This window comes from Helianthus annuus, chromosome 16, assembly GCF_002127325.2.
Source record: "Helianthus annuus cultivar XRQ/B chromosome 16, HanXRQr2.0-SUNRISE, whole genome shotgun sequence".
Taxonomy (NCBI): Eukaryota; Viridiplantae; Streptophyta; class Magnoliopsida; order Asterales; family Asteraceae; genus Helianthus; species Helianthus annuus.
The window spans coordinates 175,889,158-175,901,723 of record NC_035448.2 but is presented as its reverse complement, the minus strand read 5'-3'; the positions used below and the strand labels follow the sequence as shown (position 1 = coordinate 175,901,723).

Here is a 12,566-nt window from a genome sequence, read left to right as displayed (position 1 = left end):
GAAGTTGTTGTGAGGGTTTGGTGGTGGGTTGGTTAGTGGTTACTCATGGTGGTGGTGGGTAAAGGTTGGGTGGGTAGTGATTTTGTGCAGGAATAGCAAGGGGTGGTGGCGTAAGCAGTGGTAGTGGACGTCTGGTGGCGGTGGAAGTCTTGTGGGGTGGTGGCAGTGAAGGTGGGTGTTGTGGTGGTGTTAAGGATGAGGACATGAGGTGTTTTAGAGAGAGATAAAAAGATGAGAGTAAATTGACAAAATTATCCTCATGTGCAAGTCATATAACTAGATTTAACAAAAAATATAACTGGGATAGGGGAAAAAGACAAAGCGTGCAACAAAAATCCCTATAAAAGACAACCTGTTAAAATTCGTTGAAAATGACACCGCCTGAAAAAAGGTATCAATACAAAGGACAAAACTTGTAATTTTTCATATTTTTTATTTCGGATGTCACAAATAGTTAATCGGAAATTATTTATTTATTACTAAAAAAGTCTTAAAACAAAATAACAAAAAAAAAAAAAAAAAAAAAACAAACAAACAAACAGAGTATAAATGATATGAAAAAAACTCGAAAGCTCCATTATATAAACAAACAATGGATCACATTTCTAACACCAAAAATTGACCCCCCTTCATTTGGAGTCAACGCACATATCTTGATTCAAACTCAATCATCTTGAAGAAGAATTCATTGCTGTTCCCAGGTAATGTATTCGATTCTGTGAGTTCTTCATATGAAAAACCAGTTGAATTCAAATGATTTACAAATAATGTAACTGGGTTTTCAAGAATTCAAACAAAATCATTATGTTCTTCAATAAAACTTACTCAAGAACTTATTCTTTGAATTTTAAACAACACAATTCGTTTACAAAAGTTTTCATTGAAATCCAGACGTACCATATTCATGCATGCATGCATGATAAAATTTTAGGGTTTCTAAAATCAATCTTTATCGTTCTTGATTAAGAATAATCCAGTATTTCTAATTAATCATTCATTTATTAAACAACTTTGCTTCTTGTAGGTTGTGATCTTGACAACAACAAGCACTGAACATGGCGGACATGATATTTTTGAAACTTGAAAATGGAAAGATCATAAAAATCGAAGGTGACAACGCAATACCTTGGTTCGTGACACAAGAATTACGGAAACATGAAGGTTCACAAACTGTTAGAAATGTATACAACAGGATCGGTTTGGTTGAACCAAATCCTCGTGTTAGGGACATGATTATGGCTCGACTGTTTTTTACCCCTAACTGCGTACGATTTTTCACGGGGGTCGAGTTAATGCCTGACCAGATGTTTGCATCGTTTGTTAGATTCCTGAAGGATCATCTCGCTTACTTGTTATTTCCCATGGCACCAGTATTCGATCGTAATGGAGAATCTTCATTCGGATTAGGGTTTGGTGGTGCATTGCTGAGAGCACTGTATCATGTACCAAAGGGACAGTCCACATATTGGAGTAAAGATTTGGGTGATTTTGTTTGATCAAGTATTTTGGGGAAAATATATGTTTTGGAAGTTTGGATCTAAGCATCTAGATATTTCATTCAGGATAAATAGTGAATATAGATAGTTGGAGTGTAAAGTTTTGTTAGATTGTACTGGCTTAATAATAGCATGTTGGAACATCATAACGATGTTAGTTAGATGGATCTAGAGATAATACTTTGGGGAAATATATGTTTTTGGGAAATTAGATGGATCCATTTCAGGTTTAGTAGTTGGAAATACTTTGTTGAAGTGTAAAGTTTTGTTAATAATAATGATTGTATTGAAGAAATGGTCTCATAATATAGTATGTGACTTGGTACATAAAGATGCTTAGGACTCGGTATATTCGGTTATTGTGAACCATAAAGTTATGGGTTAATGAATTCTCACCGGTCAGTTTCGGCCAGTCAGTGGGTCGGTTATCGGTTATAGGTATTAGGTCAGTAACTCCTGGGTTAAACTTAAAAACCATCTCTGCCCAGTACAAAAAAAAAGCCATGTTTTAATCCAATAAATGCAGTTACAACATGAAGAAATTAAGGCCCAATAGTTTGAACTATTGAATAGTCCAAAAATACACCTCTATAAAATATGAGATATGGTTTTACTGCCACGTGTGCCAGGTGATGACGTTGCATGGTTATAATCGGGGATCCATTTTTTAAAAATCATACCAACTATTATCGTAGTCACTCGGACGTTGCGTAAGGACGTGATTGAAATTCTTTACATACCGTACATCATGATAAATTGACAGCTGATTAATACATTCGTAAAATTAAATAAAATGATTTCTAAATATGTTAATGTTACATGCGTCGTGACTCAGATTTGAACATCAAAATAATAAGTGTAAATAAAATAATAAGATAAATAACAAAGGTAATTTTTTTTGGTTGTACTTATAGCAATACTCCTGAAATTAAAATTATTTACGTACTTTAGTACAAATGGACTGGGTTGGACTCAACCTCTAGTCTGGGCTAGATGAAGATCACCCCATTGACAACCTTTAACTTTATAGTTTTGGCATAAATCACCAGGTGATATTTTCAATTGAGTAAATTGCTAAAATTGTCCCTGAGGTTTAGGTCTGTTTATCAGTTTCATTCAAAATGAATTTTTTGTGCCAAACAGCCCTTCACCTTTGGCATTTTTTTACCATTTTCATCCAAACCACTAACTTAGTTTACTTTTTATGTTAAGTTGAAGTATATTTAGATGAAACTGACAAACATAAAACCTCAGGGACGATTTTGGCAATTTACTCAAACTCTTTTTAATTTCTTTTATTTAATTAATTTTGTCACATATATATAAAACAGAATATACATGCAGTTTTTATAAAAAAAATAATATTTTTATCACATAATTTTTATAAATTTTCATTCAAACCACTAACTCAGTTTATTTTTCCAGGTGAAGAATGTTTTAAATTTTATAAATTAAGACAGAAATTAATATCCATTTTTTTATACAGATCAGTTTTATAAAGAGAAAATGATATATAAAATAAATATCAATGTTGTGCAACATATAACAATCGATTACAACTTTTAGTATTTAATCAAGTGTAGAGATAGAAAAAAATTGTAAAACGTTACATATTTTTAAATGTGTTGAGCACCTAAAAAATATGTTGGCAGAAATAAAATATTTATATAATTAAGATTATGAGGGTAACTAACTAATATTGATTCCGAGTGGTTTTAGTAAAGAAACTGTTGGTTAATGGCATTATATTTACTATTTGGTGGGTAATTTTAAGGTTTGGTAATGATACGTTGTTTGATGGGGGGCAGTGGCTTCTATTTTTTTTGTTAGGAGGGAATTTAAAAGAGTAGAAGATAAATTACAAACTTGGTACATATGATAAAATTTGTTTATTTGACATTTTTCTATAAGGTCACTAACATTTTAATTTTATAAAATTTAGAGGTTGGAATTAGATTTTATTTTTATAAAACTGATGTATATAAAAAAATTGGAAATTAAATTTTGTCTTACTTTATAAAATTTAAAAGATCCTTCACCTTAATAGAAAAAATAACTGAGTTAGTGGTTGGATGAAAATTTATAAAAATTATTTGACAAAACTATTAATTGTTTTATAAGAACTGCATGTATATTCTGTTTTATATATCTGTGATAAAGTTAATTAAATAAAAGATATTAAAAAGAATTTAAGTAAATTGCCAAAATCGTCCTTGAGGTTTTATATTTGTCAGTTTCATCCAAGTATCCTTCAATTTAACAGAAAAAGTAAACTAAGTTAGTAGTTTGGATGAAAATGACAAAAAATACCAAAAGTGAAGAGCTATTTGGCACAAAAAAATCATTTTGAATGAAAGTGACAAAGAGACCTAAACCTCAAGGACTATTGTGGCAATTTACTCTTTTCAATTTATCAAGCTTTTCCATTCCCTGTTTATTTTTTATTTCGGGTGCCACAAATGTTTTGTCGGAAATTATTTATTTATAATTAATAAATAATAAGTCTTAAAACAAAATCTTCCTATACTAATAAACGAAAATCTTTTTTGGACACGTGTCACTCTCTGGTGCTTTCTCATATTATTTTCATATTTATCTCTCATATTAAATAATAATAATTTTAAACAAAATATTAGATAATAACAAATATTTAGATAAGGATAAACATTTGTTTTTATTATGATAATAATAATAATTTTAAACAAAAAATTAGATAGGAATATAAACGTTTGTTTTTATTATAATCATAGTAAATAATAATAGTTTTTTAAAACGATTGGAATTATGGTAAATTAGGAATTAAAGGTTCCCGTTTGATATATACTTAACAATTGTATTATTGTTTTCTTTCACTAGAATTAAATAATTATTCTAGGTCGGGCATATGTTTCTATCAAATTGTAAATGTTTTTTACGCATCGCTGGCTATAATGGTAGGTGTACTGTTATAATTGGTTTAAACCCATCACTTATTACACATTACATCAACATGTAGAAAGAACATCATTTTTAAATATAACAATTCTATACTCCATTCAAAGAGAATAGAATTTAATTCTCGATTTTATGGTATAATTCATAAAAATGATGAAACGTATAAAAACTTGGAGATCGATCTCCACCTTTTTATACCGTAAACTCTCTTGAATACAAATTTAAGACGAGAGTTTTATCAATGAAATAAACAAATAAACATGAAGTTGTATAAAACTAACTAAAATAAATGTATCTCATAATTTGAATGTATCATAAAAACGGGATTCAATGTGTTTTTAATCTAAAAATAAATTAAAAAACAAAGTAAAATGTTATAATAAGTAAATAGTACATCAAAGTTAATTTTTATAAGATAAATCTTGACGACTGTATGTGTTAACATATGACATTATATTTTATTTAACACGTGCAATATACGAGTTTTTTTAAAGATATATGTTTTTATTATTTATTATATAGAATTACATTTATGCAACCCGTGTAATACACGGGGTTCTAACCTAGTATTTCAATAAAAAAAACAGAGTATAAATGATATGAAAAACTCCAAAGCTCCATCATATAAACAAACAATGGATCACATTTCTAACACCAAAAATTGACCCCCCTTCATATAGAGTCAACGCACATATCTTGATTCAAACTCAATTACTCAATCATCTTGAAGAAGAATTCATTGCTGTTCCCAGGTAATGCATACGATTCTATCAGTTCTTGATATGAAAAATGTCACACCCCCAAATTACCACCTAGGGTATGTCCCTATTGGAAGTGTAACGATCCAACAAAGAGCCACCAATCATATCAAACACGAGTTATAATGTATTGAAATACCCAATTGAAATAAATGTATCGTTTGAAAAGTTAAACCAAAACCAAAGTATTGAGCGGAAGCATAAATGTATAAGTGCGTAAATGTATCGAAACCAAATCAATGTAATTGTTTATCATGACCACAACCACTCCAGCAGCATCAGACGGCAAGCTCCCAAGTTCCTTCAATAATTACCTACAAGCATGCAACAAGTGTGTCAGACTACGCTGGTGAGTTCAAGGTTTTGTTAACAAGTTATGTTACCATATGTATGTTAATACGATTTAACACTGCGATACAATGTTGCTCATGCTAGATACCCTAGGGAATGTGCCCATATGTATCCGGGGAGTGGGTACCCCTTAACGACCGTTTGCTATGTTGCCTTCGTTAGATACCCTAGGGAGAGTGCCCATATGTATCCGAGGAGTGTGCCTCTAACAACAATAGCCATACCCAGATAATTAGTTCACGCCCGTCCTTACGGCCCGGTGTGAGGTTTCCCACCTAATAGCGCTATCAACCAATTACCCCCATTGCCCTCCAGGCAATAACCAAAACCGATTAAGTTGTTTACCCAATGTTTCCCTTCCAAATGTTTACCAGTTGTCCCAAACCACCGGGACGCATGCTTGAGAAAATGCAATGAACTCACCTTTGGTTTGCTCGGTTAGACTTAGTTACTTGTATTATCGTTGGACACCCCAAACCCTAATATGGTTCCAATAATAATCAGTTTCGTTTACATAGAATTCACGTACATAAAACACATTCATTGTACATATAACGCATGCATGTAATTTGAGTCGTGATAGTTAAGCCTTTCACATAGTGCCGTCAAATACTCACTCAACATGTAGTAACTTAAACATATTTCATGCTTTATGTCCCGCATACTGTCCCCACATAAGTCCATCATATTATTATATATATAGTGTGCGGCCCAGTTATTAATCATCACCCAACTATTAGATCAAATTAACGTGTGTAAATCTAACAGTTATGTGCACCTGCGGCACCGCCCAACACAACAAAGAAAGAAACCCATTTAATTCTACCTAGCCGCCCCATTGGACCTTTGTTTGGTCCATTAATTGCATGACATCTCAATATATAATAAAACAACAGTGGGCGGCAACTTATCAAACAAGTAATTCCTATTATGGAAGACTAATAGTAATTGGACCTTTCACTTTAAAGCACATGGGCTGCCCCTTTTCATTCAGAATATTAACCTATCATGAATATTACCTATTAAACAATTAAATTGTTGACATGTGATTGATAGCATTAATTGTTCAATAAAGGTCCACGTGAACATGTAAGTTTGGTGCATGTGATCAACCTATTTCGGTCCAATAGAAGTGTGTTGGTGCACAACAGTTTCATGTCCCCATTTAAAATAACATAATCATCAACAGGTTTCATGCGGATTCAGTATGTAGATTCATTAACCCTTTTTATAGCATGCAACCTAACACTAATTAACATGTATGATCATAACAAAACCTTCCTCTCATTTACGATTAGACACATAATATATAATTATCAATTAGAAGGTGATATGAGCATGTATTTACTAACCCAGCAAGTTTGATCGACAGACTGATGACTCGAAGGGAGGGTTTTCCCTGTTGCCGTATGTAAGTTTGAGAGAGAGATAGGGTGGAGTTTGTTTTAATTTATCCTTATAACTCTCCTAATCCTATACATATTATAAACAATCAAGTTGGGCGGTTAACATTAAGCTGGAATGGGCTTGAGCCCATTTACTTAAGGGGGTGCATCAATTCACGAAAGAAACAGGCCCAACCTGGCCCAAACATTGCGGATACAACAAGTTAGGTTGGGGTATGTACGCGTGACCCGACGAGATAACCATTTAACACTAAGGACGGCCCAACTAATATACAAACATAATCTGACGCGTTTACGTTAAATAACTAGTCGTAGCAAAAGTGAAGGAGGAATAACGAGGAATCAAAGTTTGCGAGACTAACCTTAAAAGTTCGGGTTGTCACATCATCCCCAACTTGAAGGAAATTTCGTCCCGAAATTGGCAAGTGTCAAGTGTGAGAGAAACGAAGTGAGAAATCAGGATTGTTGCGGGTTCTGCTCAGTTGTGACATCATCCCCAACTTGAAGAGGAATCTCGCCCCGAGATTCACCAGTTTTGCTTGACTCTGCTTTATCTTTGGGAAATAGGTGGGGGTACTTTAGCTTCATCTGATCCTCGCGCTCCCACGTGAACTCTGGTCCGCGTCTTGAGTTCCAACGAACTCGAACGAGAGGCATTGCATCAACCAATAGGCACCGGGTAGTACAAAGGCCAGCGAGAGGTTTACCATAATTAAGGTAACTGTCGTAGAGTCAAAGATGTGACTCTTGTGGTGCAAGGGTAAAAAGAGGTAAGGTGACGACTCAGTACAAGAAATATCCTTTAAACGATAAAATAAGAAACCCATTCAAATTAAACCATATAAGTCACTACATCGAATATTCGCAAAAGTTTTAATCACCATGATTGTTTATACGAAAACAACTGAAAGAAAAATAACTAGATAAACGATTGAAAGACGAGTCAGTCGTCCACGTCACCATCCCCGAGGTCACTACCATCATCATCGTCTCCGTCATTATCCGAGACCTCCTCTGGCTCTTCTTCCTCCTCTTCCGACTCTTCCTCCTCCTCTTCGGGCTCTTCATCAGACTCTTCCGCCTCTGGTTCGGGAGGTGCCGGGACTGGGGCTGGCTCGGGTTCAGGTGCGAAGCGGGCTTCCTCCAACTGATGGACCCTCCAATCCATCATACCTATCCTTTCGGCATGCGAGTTAAGCCTTTCATGATCCACTCGAGCGTCTCTCAGTATCAGACCTTGTACCTCACGCCCTTTTAGGGCTTCTGCCTTCAAGTCAGTAGTTCTCCTATTAAGTTCCTGTATCTGCTTCTCTTGAGCTTCCACTCGCCCTCCTAGGGTATCAACCTTTCTTAGTAATTTCTGATTTTGCTCCATTAAGACTTGGTTTTGTCCTATTAGAATCTGGTTATAATCTCGGAGGGCCTTACTCACAGCCGACTCGGCCTAAGCGCTGAGGGAGTTAACTGGTAGTGCATGCGTAGGTCGGGAGGACGACTCCCCGCCCTGTGTGAGTCTCTTCCTATAAGCAGCACGCGTCTCCATCTGACGCGGGGGTGAGTGAGTAGCAGCGGGTGCCTTCCCTGGCGCCCGGGATTGGTCGAAAGATGCGGACGGTGCAGACATGCCTGTCGAGTTGATGACGTAACGCAAGTTAAACGAAAGAATGCACACTCACAACGTACCAAAAGAGGGTATTAACGCAGAAAGGAAAAAAAATGACAGAAAGAGTAAGCACACAAGGTTTCAATCAACAGTTGCTACGTCCGTTTCCTCGTCCACTCATGGTTCTATAATAGGGGAAGGGAACAAATTTAGGAGTCGAGAACGAGAAAAGTATTCAGGTTTATCACGTTAGGGACGATTAACTACCATGTTCATACACAAACAGGGAAGAACCCCTCTTACATTCGTTAAGCCTCATTGGGATTTGCATGCACCACGCGTTATTATTATGTGTGCACCCATGATAATAAGGCGGTTTGCATGCTCCTCTCAATGCTTCTTAACTTATGTTTGAAGTTTCTCCCACTCCAATCAACACAAAATAAGCACTACCAACAAGATTAGAATTTACTAGATGCAAGTGTTATGTTGCACTATCAATGTGTCATGATGCCTACCATGTCATATCGTGCATGCTATAAATATAGTTACGTTTACTAGGCATATAAAGCATAAGCTAAGGAGGAACGAACCTTGCAGTCTGAAGCTGAGTGTCATGGTCATTGTTTGGATCAATTCGGTTATAGTCTGGTTTTATGAAAACGTTTTAAAACCGAGTTCTCTATAACCAGTGGCTCTGATACCAAACTGTCACACCCCCAAATTACCACCTAGGGTATGTCCCTATTGGAAGTGTAACGATCCAACAAAGAGCCACCAATCATATCAAACACGAGTTATAATGTATTGAAATACCCAATTGAAATAAATGTATCGTTTGAAAAGTTAAACCAAAACCAAAGTATTGAGCGGAAGCATAAATGTATAAGTGCGTAAATGTATCGAAACCAAATCAATGTAATTGTTTATCATGACCACAACCACTCCAGCAGCATCAGACGGCAAGCTCCCAAGTTCCTTCAATAATTACCTACAAGCATGCAACAAGTGTGTCAGACTACGCTGGTGAGTTCAAGGTTTTGTTAACAAGTTATGTTACCATATGTATGTTAATACGATTTAACACTGCGATACAATGTTGCTCATGCTAGATACCCTAGGGAATGTGCCCATATGTATCCGGGGAGTGGGTACCCCTTAACGACCGTTTGCTATGTTGCCTTCGTTAGATACCCTAGGGAGAGTGCCCATATGTATCCGAGGAGTGTGCCTCTAACAACAATAGCCATACCCAGATAATTAGTTCACGCCCGTCCTTACGGCCCGGTGTGAGGTTTCCCACCTAATAACGCTATCAACCAATTACCCCCATTGCCCTCCAGGCAATAACCAAAACCGATTAAGTTGTTTACCCAATGTTTCCCTTCCAAATGTTTACCAGTTGTCCCAAACCACCGGGACGCATGCTTGAGAAAATGCAATGAACTCACCTTTGGTTTGCTCGGTTAGACTTAGTTACTTGTATTATCGTTGGACACCCCAAACCCTAATATGGTTCCAATAATAATCAGTTTCGTTTACATAGAATTCACGTACATAAAACACATTCATTGTACATATAACGCATGCATGTAATTTGAGTCGTGATAGTTAAGCCTTTCACATAGTGCCGTCAAATACTCACTCAACATGTAGTAACTTAAACATATTTCATGCTTTATGTCCCGCATACTGTCCCCACATAAGTCCATCATATTATTATATATATAGTGTGCGGCCCAGTTATTAATCATCACCCAACTATTAGATCAAATTAACGTGTGTAAATCTAACAGTTATGTGCACCTGCGGCACCGCCCAACACAACAAAGAAAGAAACCCATTTAATTCTACCTAGCCGCCCCATTGGACCTTTGTTTGGTCCATTAATTGCATGACATCTCAATATATAATAAAACAACAGTGGGCGGCAACTTATCAAACAAGTAATTCCTATTATGGAAGACTAATAGTAATTGGACCTTTCACTTTAAAGCACATGGGCTGCCCCTTTTCATTCAGAATATTAACCTATCATGAATATTACCTATTAAACAATTAAATTGTTGACATGTGATTGATAGCATTAATTGTTCAATAAAGGTCCACGTGAACATGTAAGTTTGGTGCATGTGATCAACCTATTTCGGTCCAATAGAAGTGTGTTGGTGCACAACAGTTTCATGTCCCCATTTAAAATAACATAATCATCAACAGGTTTCATGCGGATTCAGTATGTAGATTCATTAACCCTTTTTATAGCATGCAACCTAACACTAATTAACATGTATGATCATAACAAAACCTTCCTCTCATTTACGATTAGACACATAATATATAATTATCAATTAGAAGGTGATATGAGCATGTATTTACTAACCCAGCAAGTTTGATCGACAGACTGATGACTCGAAGGGAGGGTTTTCCCTGTTGCCGTATGTAAGTTTGAGAGAGAGATAGGGTGGAGTTTGTTTTAATTTATCCTTATAACTCTCCTAATCCTATACATATTATAAACAATCAAGTTGGGCGGTTAACATTAAGCTGGAATGGGCTTGAGCCCATTTACTTAAGGGGGTGCATCAATTCACGAAAGAAACAGGCCCAACCTGGCCCAAACATTGCGGATACAACAAGTTAGGTTGGGGTATGTACGCGTGACCCGACGAGATAACCATTTAACACTAAGGACGGCCCAACTAATATACAAACATAATCTGACGCGTTTACGTTAAATAACTAGTCGTAGCGAAAGTGAAGGAGGAATAACGAGGAATCAAAGTTTGCGAGACTAACCTTAAAAGTTCGGGTTGTCACAAAAAAACCAGTTGAATTCAAATGATTCACAAAGAATTCAAACAAAATCATTATGGCCACGTGTGCCAGGTGATGACGTTGCATGGTTATAATTGTTAGGGGATGGTGTGGTCTCGGGGATCCATTTTTTAAAAATCATACCAACTATATTATCGTATAGTGACGGAGCTTGATCAAAAGTTTCGAGGGGGCGTAAAGTGATGGGACCGAAATTTTTTTCCTATCGTTATGTTTCGGGCTGGGTCAGGTCGGCTATTCGATTCAAGTCGGGTCAAATAATAATAGTTCCAAATAAAACTAACAAAAAAATCATTCATTCAAAGGACCCGTTCTTGCACATAGAAAAACTAAATATTGTATAACAAACAAAAGACTTGTATATATATAATTATACGAGATAAATGGAACCTGGACGAAGAATTACAACTCAGCCCGACGACCTTTAACGATAACTATAAAAGAATAAAAATAGAATTGTTACCCAAATGTTGGTGGAACCGTGAATCACTGAATTGCAAATGGATAAGGATGGCACCACTTCCCAAATTGTGAAATTGGCCCAAAAGTCTTAAGGGTGTAATGAATGGTTAAACACTTGAGAGTGGCAAACTAAAAAATCAACCAATCAGAGTGCGCCACGTCAATCAGTGAAAAGTGTTTAAACTTTGGTGAAAAGTGTTGGCAATGGTTTAGACATTTGGTGAAGTAGTATACTTTAAAAAAAAGGAAAAAGGTGTGATTGGAATGGATCCCACCCCACACTACCCTCTCTCTCTCTCCTTCCTCCCTTCCCCGCGTCGGCATTGTCTCCCCGCACGATTCATCAAACCGCGTCAGCAAAGGGTTGGCGGCAGTGTTTGCCGCGCGGCAACCACCTTTGCCGCACCCTTTGCCGACTCCACACCGTACACCCTAACGGAGAACTGAAGAAACAGAAGTCAGAACCAAAAGTCTTGCGGTAGGGCGGTAGGATGCAGAAACAAAAAAAGCTACGGCAGCTAGGAAAAAGATAAATAATATTTGATAATTAATAATATGGTATTAAGTTTGTTGTGTGGTGGTAATTTAGGTTAAACAAATAAAATAAGAGTTAAAATATATTTAACAAATTACCCACCATTTAAGAAAAATAATCGGGTGGGGGATCCTATATAAATTCTAAATTTTCGGACGAAAAATCAGACCATATACACACTTCTAG

At 36.1% G+C, this 12,566-nt stretch overlaps 1 long non-coding RNA gene across 1 annotated transcript; it reads left to right on the top strand.

Annotated features, from left to right (window-relative positions):
- The first annotated feature begins 542 nt into the window (after positions 1-542).
- On the top strand, positions 543-1,787 carry LOC110916684. The gene is made up of 2 exons (XR_002579923.2): positions 543-701; positions 1,025-1,787. It is a non-coding gene; the product is annotated as an uncharacterized LOC110916684 (long non-coding RNA).
- The last annotated feature ends 10,779 nt before the right edge of the window (positions 1,788-12,566 follow it).